We start from the raw sequence: 12107 nt of genomic DNA, 5'->3' as shown, positions 1-12107 counted from the left end.
GTTTATCCATAACTATCCACCTCTGGAATTTCAATTTTGCCTATTCTCCATTTTCTCACAACTTGACAGTAGTCTGAGCTTTCCTAAGAGGGATGGATCAATGGATCATGGAACAGAGAACAAGGAGGAAGTTTCCATTTTCACTGCAATATAATATCAAAAAGCATCAATTTTTGTGGGGGGAGGATTTTGGTTTTGTTTTCCATTGAAATTTTTTCTTTGCTTGTGTTTTTCTGTTCTTAAACCAGCGAGAGGATTTCAGAGGCTCCGTTTGCACATTTATCCTTAGGAATGATAATGCTGGGATCCTGCTGAATGCTGCAGGACAGCTGCTGCAAACTGCACTGCATTTCCCTGATCATTAGTCCATCAATCTTTCCAGAGTCCTTCTCTGTCCACCCCACTGGGGCTGCAAACCTGGCAGGCAGGGTGGGCACCAGGGATACCCACTGCTAGAGAAAAATCCCAGGGAAGAGGGTAAAAGCACAGGCACTTGCTAGCTGTACCTTCAGCCAGGACTTTGCTGCTAGTAATGGAATTGTATTTGTTTTAAATCTCTCTTTTGTCCCAGGTTCCCACAAGGATGCATGCTGTTCCCCAATGGTTCTATGAATGCTGCTGAATACCCCCAAAGCCCCACTGAGGAGGGTCCCTGTGATGTGGGGCCATGGCTTCACCTCCTGTGCTCCTGAGCACTTTCTGCTGCTGGCTTTGCTCCTCTACCTGCTGTTTATAGTAAGCACCCGTCACAGTAAGCTCATTAATCACCCCAAGCCATGCTTCCCTGATTCCATTTATAGCTCTTCTCCCTCTCTATTCCTCTTCACAGCCCCCATCTCAGTCACCACTCGATTCTTGGACTCTGGGCTTTGCCTATTTAAGCTTGGAATGGATAAGGCACAAAAAAAGAGGGAAATTTGGAAAAGCAGACTAATATCACAACAAAGTGTATGTAGGATACATTTAGTGTTAGACTACTTAGCTTAAAGTGTATTGGCAGAGACTGGCAGCAAAGCTATTGCATTAAGTGAAAGAGAGACCATTTACCCTCAGAGGTGAACAGGCACAGGACAGACAAACAGGAGCCCTGTTACCCTCCTGGGATTCCTTGTGTCCTGCCAGCAGCCCAGATTGCTTTACTGCCCTTAGCACTGGTCACTCCAGGGCTGACCTTGGCAACCAGCCTGGCTGGGAGTCCCATGGGCTGCCCATAGGAGGAGGGGAAGGGTCATGAAATGTAAAACTCTGCAGAGGGACTCGGGTGCCCAAACATGCAGAGAGGCACTTCTTGGCCTTTCAAAAGTGGGGTGGGGTGAGCACCTCTCCCCCCTCCTCCTCCACTGACCCTGGTGTCTGCAGAGCTTCTCTCTCTCTTCTCTTCTCTTCTCTTCTCTTCTCTTCTCTTCTCTTCTCTTCTCTTCTCTTCTCTTCTCTTCTCTTCTCTTCTCTTCTCTTCTCTTCTCTTCTCTTCTCTTCTCTTCTCTTCTCTTCTCTTCTCTTCTCTTCTCTTCTCTTCTCTTCTCTTCTCTTCTCTTCTCCCTTCTCCCTTCTCCCTTCTCCCTTCTCCCTTCTCCCTTCTCCCTTCTCCCTTCTCCCTTCTCCCTCCTCTCTTGCTGCAGTTATGTCTGCCCAATAACTGGTTTTCTTTCCTGCTCACAGAGGTTGCCCCAGAGGCATTTCCATCACTCAGGATTGTCCCAGCAGCAGGTCAGTTTGGCCCTGTTGGATGTGGGGGATGCTTCCAGCAGCTTCCTGCAGAAGCCACCCCTGCAGCCCCCCATGCTCTCAGCACCTTGCCATGCAAACCAAACACACTTAAGGTCTCTGGGAGATTGGAGGGAGAGAAAAGGAAAATTCCCATTTCAGGGATTGAGTCAGAAGAGCCTGACCCATTTGGAGGCCTTGGGAAACCTCATGGGGCACCTCTCTTCATGTCCAGGTTTCTAAACACCTTGGCAAATGTGCTCCAAAGTAGTTCTGACTTCTGCTGAGCAGTTTCTGCCTGCCCAGGGCTGGAAACAGAGTCTCAGCAGAATCTCCTGTGTGAAGCTGCTGCCTGGCACTGCAGTGTGAGGGTTATACAGACCCCTGGGATGGAGAAGGACTCCTCCAGCAGCATGCTCCTGGCTGACATGGGTTTGCTTGCAATAGGTCTGTCAGCAGCAGCTGGAGAGAGCTCTGGTCCTGGAAAACAAAGTGTCAGCTGCCTGGGCTGGGCTGGATTCTTCAGTGCTTTGTCTGAGCCCAATGTGCAGCAGTGTTGCTGTGGGATGAGCTGTGACCCCAATGTGCAGCAGTGTTGCTGTGGGATGAGCTGTGACCCCACAGTGCTGCTGTGGGGTGAGCTGTGACCCCCAATGTGCAGCAGTGTTGCTGTGGGATGAGCTGTGACCCCCAATGTGCAGCAGTGTTGCTGTGGGGTGAGCTGTGACCCCAATGTGCTGCACTCCTGCTGCTCTGGAGCATGGACCTGCCTGTCCAGGCCCAGGAGGGGCTGCCAGACATGGACTGGCTTGCAGGGCTGGTCAAAAGCTGCACAGATCTGCAAACCTCTTGTATTTATATAATTCTGTCACTCTCTTTCCACATCTGAATTTTAAATATCTGTTATAAGGCAGCGCTGCTTTAGTGGTGAGCCAAGTTTCTCCTCTAAAACATATGTTCCCTAAAGCCTTCATCCTTTATTGCCTTTGTTGTGATTTATTGCCCTTGCCTTACAACATGTGTGAAGCACAGTGGAGGAAAAACTACCAATAAAGACCCAATAAACCAGTCCTCTCTTCCCTCTTCCCAGCCCACATGCATCAGGATTAACACCTTGAATAATTTACATCAGGTGATTCAACAGTGAACTAACTTCTCTCTAATTTCTTACCTGCCTTCATGTAAATATGCTGATGAAGAGGATGTTGATAATGTGAGAATTATGGTAAACCCAGAAAAAGCTACTGTGGACAACTGAATAAATGGAGTAGACACTAAATCTAGAAAATGGTGGTGACGTTAAAAAATAAAAATTGTTGACTTCCTTTTCTGAATTGGCATTTTGTGGATGTAAATTTTTATGTGACTCTTATCAATAGACTCAAATGGCCTAATTTGTCAAAAACTCTCTCCCACAAAATAAAGGCCACTTTTTGGCATCCCAGGGGAAGCATCAAGCACCTAGGCATTCAATTGCTAGTGAAAAAAAAACTGTGGAAAACTAAAATAAAAAAAAAGTTGGGAAGCTTGTATGGCTCTATGAGATAGAAAAGTTCTGTTGAAGTTTTTGTTTGGATGCTCTTGATGGGAAGCTTGTTGTCATATTCAGGCCTGGTAACTGTATAAGTTAACAAAGGAAAGCATTCAAAAGCCTGCTCAGAGGCATATTTGTCTTCTTTTTCTTTCTTATTTTTCTTTTCAATTTTTTTCCTCCTTTCTAAATGGAAACCAACTTTCCTAGCAGAATGTTTTATGGAATCTGCTTCCTTGAAACCAAAATGAGGCAACAGCTGTGCTTGCAGCAAGTTGCAACACCTCCTTGCTGGATGGAGGCACAACTTGTCCCAAGTGGTGCTGGTAGCAAAACCCCAGAGAAAGAACCTGCCTGCCTGCCTGGGGGTGCTCACTCCTCTGAGCTGAGCTGGAGACACAATTTCCCTTGGTTTCTTTGAAGAAAGAGCTCTCTACTCCACCCAAGGTCAATGAACTGAAGCTTCAGCAATCCTAGATGAAATCCTAATATGAAATGATCAGACTGCTGCTTTGATGAAATCAGAGCACAAGTGTTGTAAAATATGCATCACTGAGCATCTTTAAAATCATAATGCAATGGTTTTAGACTGCTTTCAGGTCCAACTGAGCCATGCTTAAATAGTGTACATGGTACCAAAGTCCAGTAAATTATTTGTATTCACATGTCTTGTGTGGTTCTTGGAAGCTTTCTGAATGTGCAAACCCTGTTTTGTTTAGGGGGAAAAAGGCAAACCACACTTGCCTGCTTGAAAATTGCTTGTGAGAAGGTCTTTCTCAGAAAGACTTGAGAGCCCTGGGCCTTTTTTTGTTTTCTTAGAAAACAGGAAATGAATTTCAGTTCTGCAGTTGATTTCTTAAGTGACTTGCTTTCTACAATCACTTCTGGGTTCTGGAATGCTGCAGAAATTATCTGAGGGCATTTTCAACACTTCAAAATTAAAATCAAATTGCTTGAAATTGTGCCAGCATTTTAATGAAAATTATTTTCTTTAAACAAACACTTGAGGACTTTCAATATTTTCTTAATCACAAGAGTATTCTTAACCTAAACACCTTTTCTTTGTGGTTTTTCAAGGACCCTATCTGCAGTGCTACAACCAGATGTGTCTTAGGATGCAATCAAATTCAAGACCTGCTCAGCTGAAAACTAGGTGAGTGGGGAACACTCATTTTTCACACAGCACAAGGCTGTAAGTAGGTGTGACTGCAAGCACCATCTCTGCCTCCGTGCCCACGGAAATGTCTGGGCAGAAATGCCAGCAGGGCTTTTGCTGCAGGGAAAAGGCACAGAGAGAGCACTTGGGCCTGTGCAGCTCCCAGGTTCCCTCCAGTCCATCCACAAATGCTTTTAACCAGTGCTGTCACCCCTTTGCTGAGAGGGACACGTGCAAGCAAAAGTGACCACGCAGCACATGGCATCCCAAGGCTTCCATGTGTTTCTCCAACATATTGTATTTTCTGATATTCGCTGGGAGATTAACCAAATTAGAGCAGGCTGCCTGCAAGATAAATTCCCTAATAAAAATGTTGCAACATCCCTAACTTTCCTGGCCTTTTCAAGCATCAATAGGTGCACTCCTTAAAGAGCTGGTAGCAAGGGAAACAGTCTAAGTCCTTAAGATCTCCCCACATGCAACCATTAAAGTTAAAACACTTTGACCTAGAGATGCTAAAAAAAAGCTACATAAATATCCCTTTTAGCCCTGTGGACATGGCAGCCCTTCAGATCATGACTCCAGGATATTCTTCTTTGACACATATTGCCATATATTCTGAAGATGAATGCTGTTCCCTCAGCTTGCTTCTGGAACTGCAGAGAAATCAGTGCACCCAGGGCCTCCCAGAGGCTTATGCTGGCTGGGAAAAAGATGTGGAATGTGTCCAAATCAGAAGAGTCTGGAAGGAGTTTGTGATGGTCTGTTATTTCACTATTAGCTGGGAGATGTGAAATTTCCTTTTCCGGATGAGCACATTTCGTGTTTTGCATAAGAAAGCAATTGCTTCTTGTAAGACTTAGCAATTCTGCTAATTTAATGAGCTATCCATACAAATGGGCTGCATTAGTCATTGGAAAGACCTTTTTCAAGTTCCCCAAGCATGTTTTAGACCTCCTGATAAAGCCAGTAGCATGCTGGACTTTCACAAGCAGAAAGACCTCCCAAAGTATGCAAGTTATTCATGGCATGTTGTATTCTCAACATGTCAAGGAAACATGGATTATTTTTACACAAACAGGCAAATCAAAATGGCTCCTTAGCAAGCTCCCATGAACATTCTTGGACACTGAGAAGGAAAAGAATAAAGAAAAGTAAGAAAAACAATTGCTTCTGAATTAGGTTTCTTAGATGGATGTGTTGCCACACATTCAGAAGTTCATTTGCACCAGTCTGGACCTGTGATGAATGGTGGAGGGAATGAAGGATAAAACAGAAAGAACAAACAAGGACCATGAATTAATCTGGATATTTTCTACTTGAGTGGATTTTTTTTCCAAACTGTGAATTTATCTTCAAATGTAGACTGTGATGAACTGCAAACACTTATGGAAGTTCTTTTAATAGTTATTGATTAGGAGATGATGTGAAGGTGTTGAAAGGGAAAGGATCTCTGGAGCTGAGCAGGCCAGTGTGGGAAGGACACACCAACATCTTGCTGCAAACCACAAAGCAGCAGAGCAGCAAACCCCTGGAGTGTCCTCAGCTCCCCTGACCCTGCAGCACACAAACTCGGCCTTAGGTCTCACAAACACTGGAGGAGCTGTTTTGAAACTCCCTGTGAAGGATTACAAATGCTGACTGCAGTTTCTAGACAAAGACAATAAGATATCACAGCTCTGGCCCCAGCTCGGTGTTTTGTGTCTGAGCTCGTGTTACCATGTAGGGTCCCTGTGCATTAAATTGCCTCAGCCAAAACCCAGTTCTGACACTCACAAAATAATCCTGTGATTTACCATAATCCTGTGATTATGGTAAGACAATATAAAGTCCTGCCTGACCTCAGCATTTTTCCCATTTCAGAGTAAAGAACTATTTTCCCACACAGCGAAGGGATTTTTAACAGAAAAGAGATGTAAAGCAAGCATAAATAGTGACACTTAATGTGCAAGTTCCTTCTGTAGGTAGTGTGTTTACTGGTTCCATCCTCATGTTCAAATTCAGGAACAGCTCTTGCTGCTTGGGCTTGCTGTAGACTCAGCCAGCTGCCTTGAGCATCATCTTGGCCCAACCACTGTCACTAATGCAATGGTACCAATAACTATCAATGATTATACCTTCACTCAGTGGGAGGGTGGTTTTATTGCAAGTGCTTTATCCCAGGAAAAACAAAAAAGGGGAAGAGGGGACATTTGTGCAGCCAAAAGCTGCAGCAGCTGGGTGCTGTTGGGTTTGGTGCTGTGCAGGGCTGGGACTCAAGGGTCCCTGTGGGTCCCTTCCAGCTCTGCTCATCCTGGGACCTGGCAGTGGCTCCTCACCACAGGGACACTGCTGCTGTGTGAGGTGCATTCTGTCTGCAGGAAATCAAAGTTCACGCTGCCTTCTCTGTTTTCCTTTTATTTTTCTAACCGTGCACCTCAAATTTGCCCTCTCCTCTGACAGGCCTCAAGAAGAAGCTTTGAATGTGGTGACAGCACAACAGCAGTGAGAGAAGATAAGACAAGTACCTCCAAGATGTAATAAATACTACTGGTATTTCCTATTGTTCATCTGAACCTCCACTCCTGAGAACTTGAGTTAAATCCTAAATTTTCCTTTTATTTTTAGGCAGAATATCCAGCAAGTTAAAAAAACAGCGTCACAAGGAGGTCCTAAGATGGGGCTTGCTCCAGTTTTCCTGCTGAGCATGTGTTTAGGAATTGCTGCTAAAAAAAAGTCAGAGAGGATGGTAGTTGCTGTGCTGTCACATGGCCTGATACAGCACAGAATCTGCTTAGCATTCTTGAAGGGAAATTATCCAGTGCTGCAACTCACAATTTATAATTGGTTGCATATTAATAGCTAAAAAAGGCAATAAAATCCACTGTGTGTTTAAAAAAAAAAAAGTAAGTAGGAGTATTACAAGCTGAGCAGTGAAAATCTGGGAGACTTCTTGGCTAGAGCAGGGCTGTGTGCAGCGTTGTTTCTCCTGTATTAATTACAAGCAATTTTAAATCATCTCCTTCCTTCAAGGAAGGATTTTGTTCAGCGTTTTTTGTTAATTTTAATCTTGCTAACGTGATACTCTCTTGGAGCCTCTCCCTTGTGTCATAACAGTGAGACATGCTGCCTCTTTTGTCCCTGCCCTTTGGGAAACGCAGTTACTGCTGCTCACTGCCTAACCCTGCTGTCCTGACTGTCAGTACACCTCTCCTGAAAGGGAAAGAAACTAAAACTCAGCAGCAGAATTGTTCTTCCTCCCACCCCCTGAGTTCACTTTTATTTGCAGTATTTAAGCTAGACTGTGTGAGTGCCTCGAGAAAATCGGGGGTTTAAAATGCATGGTGCTGTATTAGAGTGGAAAGCTTGTTATTCAGCACACTAATTATTTGAGTCACTGTATTTATGAAATGTCATGTAATAACACCACCATGAAAAATAAATAGTGCAAAAGCAGACACTTTATGATCTTGACATTTTAGTGTATAAACATATTCCCCAGTGTCTCTGGGGGCTACTGGGAATCAGATAATGTTTTTATGACATCTAAAAAAATGACATTGAATTTCATAATCTGTAACACTCCATATATATTGTCAGTGTTGAGCATTTTATTACAGCCTCAGTGGCTTATATTGCAAGTGTCAGCTGAAAAGGGAAAATGTGCAAAGGTGGGGCTGTGGAACTGGGGGGAAGCAGGAGGGTAAAGCCTTGCAGTGCACACCTCAAAGCCCAGGGACCAGCTGTAATGGCAGATCCCAGGCCATGCTGGGACACCAGAATCCCCCTGCAGCTTTTTTCATTTCAGGATGGATTACAAAGCCCTTGCTGAAGGAGGCTTCCTGCTCACACTTATCACTAGAGGGTAAGTAAGTCTGGGGTTTTGGTGTTACTAGGGTTGTGGGTCATTTACTCGAATGCTGGGAGAAGTGTCTTTTGACATAAGTTATCCAGCACCTTTTGGGAAAGGGGCAAGGGATGAGGAAGCAGTCACAGCTTCAGAAAAACTCAACTTGTCACTGAAAACGACAGTGAGAAATGAAAATGAGAGGAAGGCATCACTGCTGGTGGATAATGGGGGTCAGTCCTCCCCTTTCTGACTCAGTGCAGGACAGCAGCCTCTTGCCAGAGCTGCCAACCTGCTCCACACGGACATGGGTACAGAACAGGCCCCTGAAACCGTGGGGGATCCGGCTGGGTCCAGCTTCCTCTGGAACCCTCTGATTCCTTCCCCTGCAGGGAAACCCCCAGAGCCCTCCCTTAGAGAGACTTACCATGGAGTTCTCCCCAGAAATGTTTTTCTCATTGACTTTTGCTCAACAGGGATCCATCCCAGCTCCTTTCCCCACATGTCCCCTCTTCCCCTGTTTCCTCACTGGTTCTGGTACCTCTGGTGGCTGCCCCTTCGTCCCTGAGAGCCGATGCCCTTGGAACTGCCCCCGTGCCCTCCCTGCTCAGCCTTGTGCAGAGCACATGGTCAGCCTTTGGTGGCTGCCCTTGGGCATGCTCCAATAAACCTCGCTGGAACTGACCACATAAAAGGCCCTTCAGCCTCTCTTTACTGAGCTTGCTGTGGTGAGGGTGGACTTCACTGCCTTCCTGAACACTTACCCAAGTGGCTTTTCCACAGGAGATGCTTACTGGGAAATAGGTAGCAGTGACCACCATCTAAACCTCCCCGCTGCTACAGCTTCCTCTGAATTTACAGCATTGGCAGACTGAGGTGACACATCACCCCATTGGATGGGTCCTCAGCATTAAAAAAATCCTTGCCATTAAAAAATTACAAGGAGTGTGGAGTGTCATCTACCATATATTTTGCTGGAAGTGGTGAAATTATTTACCCTTTCCACATTAGGACAGACTACTTATTCTTAGAAAATTCAGCCCCCTGAGCTCGTAGACAGGGACAGGGAGCAGAAAAGACCCCCTGTCATCTAGCAGAAGGTAGGTGGTGACCTGCTGTGCCACTTAGATGCTCACAAGTCATTGGGCAGAATGGGATTCACCTGAAGGTGTAGGGGGACAGAGTGTGGGTAAGTGAAGGTGGTATAGAATGTAATCTTATCCCCTAAAGAGTGGCAGCTGAGCCAACTACTAAAGATTAGGAGCAGGCCTGATCTTAACAGGCCACAGCTGTAGCCAATAAGAAGAGTGTTATAAAAAAGTGGATTGGTGAGAACTGGAGTCAGTTGGCTGCTGTGAGGACAAGGAAGAGTCAGTGCTTGAGGAACTGCCTACAAGAAGGTATGAAACTCTAGAAATATGGAACCCTTGCAATGTAATGACAACATGGGGGTACTGATGGGGGCTGCTGGAAGGGCTCCCCAAGGCACTCCCCATCATCCACCACCAGTCCTGGCTGACCCCAAGGCACTCCCCATCATCCACTATCAGTCCTTGCTGACCCCAAGGCACTCCCCATCATTCACCACCAGTCCTGGCTGACCATGGAGGTCCCAGGTGATGGAGATTGCTCAGTGTGACACTCATCCATCCACAGGAAGGGTTGGAAGGAGGATCTGGGGAACCCCAGGCCTGTCAGTCTGACCTCAGTGCCTGGGAAGGCAATGGGGCAGATCTTCAGTGTGATCACAGGGCACACACAGGAGAGTCAGGATGGGTTTTAGTAAAGGCAGGACCTGCCTGACCAGCCTGATCTCCTTTTATGTGCCTTGCTGAACACAGTAACCAATGAGTGGAGGTGGCACTCAGTGCTGGGGTCTGGCTGACAAAGTGGTGATTGGTCAAAGGTTGAACTTGATGATCTTGGAGGTCTTTTCCAATCTCAATGATTCTATGAGTCTATGATGTTATGTTGTATTTCTTTTCTGATGTTTCTATAAATACAAGCAGCTATTAAGAATGTCTCTGACTATTGTATCCAAGGATAAGTGTTTGAGATACATAAGAGATACTCAGGAAATTGGTAAGTCTTCAGTAGAAAAAAATGTCCTGAGATCAATTTCCTGATTCAGTAGTGAAGTTGTCATATCATATAAAATGTAATGTGATTGTCCATAGCCCTAATAAAATCTTGACTTTTCCACCAAGCTTTCATCTATAAAAATCAAATTTATCTGGCATTTGTCTGCATTTTGAAAGGGATAGGGATTTTTTGAAATAGATATGATAGTAATCCTTTATGATACGTTAATATAGGAGAACAATAATTTGCTGCATTTTCTTCACACAGAAACAATCAGCTTGGAAATGTGCATAGTAATTGTCTTTGTCCTTCATTGTCACAGGCCATTAGCTAATGAATTTAAGCTGTACTTGGCTCTTGCTCCAATAAGAAAACTATATTAGAGATCTTGCAGCCTTGGTATTATATAAAACCTTTCAGTGGGTTTTATTTTAGCCTCAGTGAGGTGATGCTGCCATGGGCTGAGGAATGCATCTCAATTTTGTGGTGAGCAGTGAGGTCAGCGTGGCCTGATGTAGTGGGTCAAGCAAGCTGTAGGGCATCTACAGTTATTGAAGCTGCCAGGTGCCAGACTCTTTGTTTGGGTCCTTATACTTTAGCCAAACTTTTCATGCCTGCTCTTGTGACAGCTTCTGGTTCATCTTTTGGCTGGGATAATTTGCTCAACCCATTACAGCAGTACCAAGATTCATGCTAGGGAAAGTAAGTATTTTGGGCAATGCTTTAAATAAACAACAGGCTCACGTTAAGTTGATCAGTTTTACTGCTTATGCAGTTTGCCCTCTCAGCGAAGAGGCTGGCAAAAGAAAATCCTGTGATGGAAGAAGTGATCTTTGCTGGCCTGAGCAAACAGGAGCTGTTGCTGCTGCACTGGACACTGGGATGTGCAGGCCAGCAGAGGGGTGCAGTGGGATTGCCCTTTGGGATGCCAGCTGCTGCAGCCTCCCAAGGGGCACTCCTGCTGCCCAGCCACACTGAGACACACCAGTCCCCCAGTGACCCTGTCCTTGTCCCCAGCTGTGACACACCTGGGAAGTGACACCCCATTCCTGCTGCCTCATGTGTCACTGCCTACTTGCAGGAAAGAAACAACCCATGAGTTCAACTGGGTTGCTGCCACCTTTGGGCTGCCAGAATGGTGTGCAGAACAGCAGGAGCATAAGGCAAAATCCATACCACTGTCATTTGTGTTTGGCATCTTAAAAATATCAGAAAAAGGGACCTGAAACTCCTGGGCATTGCTTTGTATCTGAGTTCATGGATGTCTTGGAGGGAGAATGGATGGTGAGTGTGTGGTACACATCTGCTGGAGACATCTGAGTAGAGCATTGTTCTACAGCATCATTCTGCTGTTCAGAATGTGTCTGCACACCACAGCAGTCAGGGGCTGGCTGTGGCAAAACATGGTCAAGTTTTGCTGTGCCCTGCAGAGAGAGATGGCCCCAGGCAGCTGGCAGCGCTGGGTACTTCACCTGCAAAGTCATGTGAGAAATGGGTTGGGATTGCCGCTCCTGTTAACAGCACCATTTGCTCCCTTACCTCTTTTCATCTCCAAGCCTGGACTCTGGGCTTCCCATTGTAGGGGGATACAGTATGAAGGTGGTATAGAATGTAATCTTATCCCCCAAAGAGTTGCAGCTGGACCAATTACTAAAGATCAGCAGCAGGCCTGATCTTAACAGGCCACACCTGTAGCCAATAAGAACAGTGTTATAAAAGAGTGGATTGGTAGGATCTGGAGTCAGATGACTACTGCAAGGACCAGGAAGAATCAGTGCATAGAGGAACTTCCTATAAGAAACATCGAG

General features: G+C 45.5%; 1 long non-coding RNA gene across 1 annotated transcript; it reads left to right on the top strand.

Annotated features, from left to right (window-relative positions):
* The first annotated feature begins 578 nt into the window (after positions 1 to 578).
* On the top strand, positions 579 to 7259 carry LOC134416803 (uncharacterized). Its single transcript, XR_010027403.1, has 3 exons — positions 579 to 735; positions 4313 to 4388; positions 6834 to 7259. It is a non-coding gene; the product is annotated as an uncharacterized LOC134416803 (long non-coding RNA).
* The last annotated feature ends 4848 nt before the right edge of the window (positions 7260 to 12107 follow it).

This window comes from Melospiza melodia, chromosome 3, assembly GCF_035770615.1.
Source record: "Melospiza melodia melodia isolate bMelMel2 chromosome 3, bMelMel2.pri, whole genome shotgun sequence".
In the NCBI taxonomy this organism is placed as follows: domain Eukaryota; kingdom Metazoa; phylum Chordata; class Aves; order Passeriformes; family Passerellidae; genus Melospiza; species Melospiza melodia.
Note: the sequence above shows the minus strand (reverse complement) of the source record. Positions and strands in the feature narration are given on the sequence as shown.